Raw genomic sequence first — 4189 nt, 5'->3', positions numbered from 1 at the left:
ATATAAATCAACAGGTGAATTCAGCTACGGATTTTATTTTATAACCGTGAATACACATTGCAAAATATGAAATTGTAACACAGTGATCGTCAAGTGGGCGAAAATGATTTGACAGGGAATTTACCAGGTCAAAAATTGTTAGAGCAAGATAAATCAATACCAAAAAATATAATGCAGTGCACATAAATGTTGCAGAGCTCCATGATTTTGTTATTTCTTTAATTACTGGGGTCTTGCTTACAACCCTCCCAGATAATATAGCAGCTTATGGACCAGGTTGAATGACACAGGTGGCAGGTTTACAATACTATTGTTAGGACCGAGTTTGATGAATAAGGAGAGAAATAGAAATAGAAATGCTCTTCGTATGCATTCGTTACTTCTGCTGTCTGGATGAGTGATACAGCACTGGATATTCCCTGATGGTCTCCCAGGAGGTACTGGTCCAGCCTGTCGCTGCTTAGCTGCTGAGTTCAGATGGGATCAGGCGGCCCAGCGAAGTATGGCGGTATATGGCATCAGATGAGAGAGCCTCAAATGGAACTAGGAGCCAGTTGTCACTTCTGCTTTTCCCCGATTTGGCTCAGGAGAATGAGAGAGTGAACGAATCCACGTAATAGGTTATAGTAAGTTAGATTGAAACAGAAAGAAAATGAGCAAGTGAGAAAGGGTATGCTCACATTATATTGATATATGTGCCCACTGCAGATTTCAATGGGTTAGTGGTTACTGGGCCAGTAATGGAGAATACTGTGCACAGTTCCACATGCAGGGGTGAGTAGAGTCTTTATGAATCTTGAATAATTTGTACGTGCAGGATGGATTGGTTCATCAGCAACATACACATTGGCCAGTGGCTCAAAAAATTATTCGAAACAGTGTAACAAACGGTGTTACTGGTAGGCAGCAACAATTAGTAACAGTTCTCAAATGCAGAAAAACCAATGTAGAAAAACAGGTTAAACATCCACTCTGCTTTTACCCTTTAGGGCTAATTGAAACAATTAATTAAGGACTGACTCTTGTCCACACCTTATCCATTTACTAACTTTTGTTAAGGATAGTGGTAACAGTGGTGGTGTTTTAAGGAGAGAATTCAGTGGAAGGTTTAACAGTTTGATATAGCCAAATTTAAACCTGCGGGTCACATTAGTAGCGAGCGCTTGTATTATCAATCAGCTAGCATCTAATTATAGTCTGCCCCATACGGTGGAGCGCAGCAGTCCCGCTCAGTAGCGGTACTGGTTTGTGTACACGCACCAGACAGAAAGTCACGTCACTGTGATCACGTCATTGTGATCAAGCCCAATCGGGGCGAAACACGTGTCCCTTCTGACGTCAGGGCATTTCCAGCCACTCACAGCCCTCCCGCAGTACCTCTCAGACCAGCGCTGCAGCCACTACTCGGACGGTGGGAAACGCTCACCGCACGGCTTTCCCTGCACCGTGATCTCGCCACCAGGCATCTAAGGTACTCTGTATTTTCAAATCCACAGATTGCCCTGCACGCACAGACTTTCTGTCTGGTGCGTGTACACAAACCAGTACCGCTACTGAGCGGGACTGCTGCGCTCCACCGTATGGGGCAGACTATAATTAGATGCTAGCTGATTGATAATACAAGCGCTCGCTACTAATGTGACCCGCAGGTTTAAATTTGGCTATATCAAACTGTTAAACCTTCCACTGAATTCTCTCCTTAAAACACCACCACTGTTACCACTATCCTTAACAAAAGTTAGTAAATGGATAAGGTGTGGACAAGAGTCAGTCCTTAATTAATTGTTTCAATTAGCCCTAAAGGGTAAAAGCAGAGTGGATGTTTAACCTGTTTTTCTACATTGGTTTTTCTGCATTTGAGAACTGTTACTAATTGTTGCTGCCTACCAGTAACACCGTTTGTTACACTGTTTCGAATAATGTTTTGAGCCACTGGCCAATGTGTATGTTGCTGATGAACCAATCCATCCTGCACGTACAAATTATTCAAGATTCATAAAGACTCTACTCACCCCTGCATGTGGAACTGTGCACAGTATTCTCCATTACTGGCCCAGTAACCACTAACCCATTGAAATCTGCAGTGGGCACATATATCAATATAATGTGAGCATACCCTTTCTCACTTGCTCATTTTCTTTCTGTTTCAATCTAACTTACTATAACCTATTACGTGGATTCGTTCACTCTCTCATTCTCCTGAGCCAAATCGGGGAAAAGCAGAAGTGACAACTGGCTCCTAGTTCCATTTGAGGCTCTCTCATCTGATGCCATATACAGCCATACTTCGCTGGGCCGCCTGATCCCATCTGAACTCAGCAGCTAAGCAGCGACAGGCTGGACCAGTACCTCCTGGGAGACCATCAGGGAATATCCAGTGCTGTATCACTCATCCAGACAGCAGAAGTAACGAATGCATACGAAGAGCATTTCTATTTCTATTTCTCTCCTTATTCATCAAACTCGGTCCTAACAATAGTATTGTAAACCTGCCACCTGTGTCATTCAACCTGGTCCATTAGCTGCTATATTATCTGGGAGGGTTGTAAGCAAGACCCCAGTAATTAAAGAAATAACAAAATCATGGAGCTCTGCAACATTTATGTGCACTGCATTATATTTTTTGGTATTGATTTATCTTGCTCTAACAATTTTTGACCTGGTAAATTCCCTGTCAAATCATTTTCGCCCACTTGACGATCACTGTGTTACAATTTCATATTTTGCAATGTGTATTCACGGTTATAAAATAAAATCCGTAGCTGAATTCACCTGTTGATTTATATATAACTTTATCAAATTGTTTTTGAAAAATTTATTTCCTATTTCGAAATTTGACGTGTGTATGCTTTTTAAGTGTAATCAATAAAGGTTAGATTTTAAATTACTCATATGTACACCATCTTCTCACCATCTTTTCATTTTAAGTGTGCCCCAAAAACCTTGTCGTTCTTTCTATGTCTCTTCAAAAGACACCCATTTAATTCAGTTATCCTACTGAATCTTTTGGGAGCACCGCCAACCCAGTACCCTACAGTATTTCTTTTGTTAAAAGTGTTAAAAGGTCGCATGTTGGTATAACACTCAATTTGTATCTCTTCATTTTATCTTTCACCAACTGCCTGTGACACTTCACTCAGTTATTTCTACCATCTGTATATATATATACTAATATATATATATGGAAGAGGGCACTTACTCACCATAGTAAACTACTCAACTTAATACATAGACGTATAATTTATAATTTTCAGTGTGATTATGATGTCATAGCAGTTGCCAGGTTCTCAGGAGTCTGGCTGATAGAGTAGGACTTGCAGTGAAATGGGGTCCCTTCATTTTGGGCTACAAGCTTTACTTCATTGCTTAATCCATAAACCCAACCCCCATTTATTATTTATTTATTTATGTATGTATGTATGTAGTATGTTTGTATGTATGTACGCTATGTATGTATTAAGGTAAGGTTACTATGGTGAGTGCTCGGTTCTCTGTTTTTTATTTATTTAAACAATATTATTATTAGCCACTGCACCCCAACATGGGAATAGTGAGTGCAGATGTGCACACCATTCCTAGGAATGGCCAGTGCAGTTTAATCCTGAATGTATGTATATCTAATGTCAACTTGTCTTACGCTATATAAGATCCATCTGGATATCTCAAGTTTCTCTTGAGTCACATGGTAAAATCATTTATAAGCCTCCTTTTCACTTCCTGCATCATTTATAAGCAAGAACCCATAATAGTGGGAAAGGTATAGATGAAATTCAGTATATGGAAATCTTTAGACCATGCACTTTCGTGCTGAGGAAACCTATACAAAAGAATCCTTTTAATTTTGTGCATGAAGACTGAGGAACGAAGGAACGTGATTTTATATACATTATATATAGTTTTGCCTCCAGCCTTGTCCATCTGTTCTGTTTAGAATTGGTTGGAGCAAACATAAGGGCATTCCAGACATAAAAGACAAGACAGACTCCAGTGAGGTGTGTGAGAAAAAGCAAGGGATATTTTCTTCTATTTCTAGGCCTCAGTTCTAGAGGTGACATGAACTGGAAGGAGCTAATAACAGACAATATGCAATAAATCCCCTCTTTACTCACCATAACATAAACACGATAAATATCACAAGGAGAATAAATTGTGCTTTCCCTAAGTTGCAATACCATACCAATTACTTCCA

General features: G+C 39.9%; 2 pseudogenes; one reads left to right on the top strand and one right to left on the bottom strand.

Annotated features, from left to right (window-relative positions):
* Positions 1 to 397: 397 nt before the first annotated feature.
* On the bottom strand, positions 398 to 514 carry LOC146029747 (5S ribosomal RNA; annotated as a pseudogene).
* Positions 515 to 2272: 1758 nt separating this feature from the next.
* Positions 2273 to 2389, top strand: LOC146029607 (5S ribosomal RNA; annotated as a pseudogene).
* The last annotated feature ends 1800 nt before the right edge of the window (positions 2390 to 4189 follow it).

This window comes from Crinia signifera, chromosome 8 (assembly GCF_055691185.1).
Source record: "Crinia signifera chromosome 8, ASM5569118v1, whole genome shotgun sequence".
Classification (NCBI taxonomy): domain Eukaryota; kingdom Metazoa; phylum Chordata; class Amphibia; order Anura; family Myobatrachidae; genus Crinia; species Crinia signifera.
This window is presented reverse-complemented; position numbering and strand designations above follow the sequence as displayed.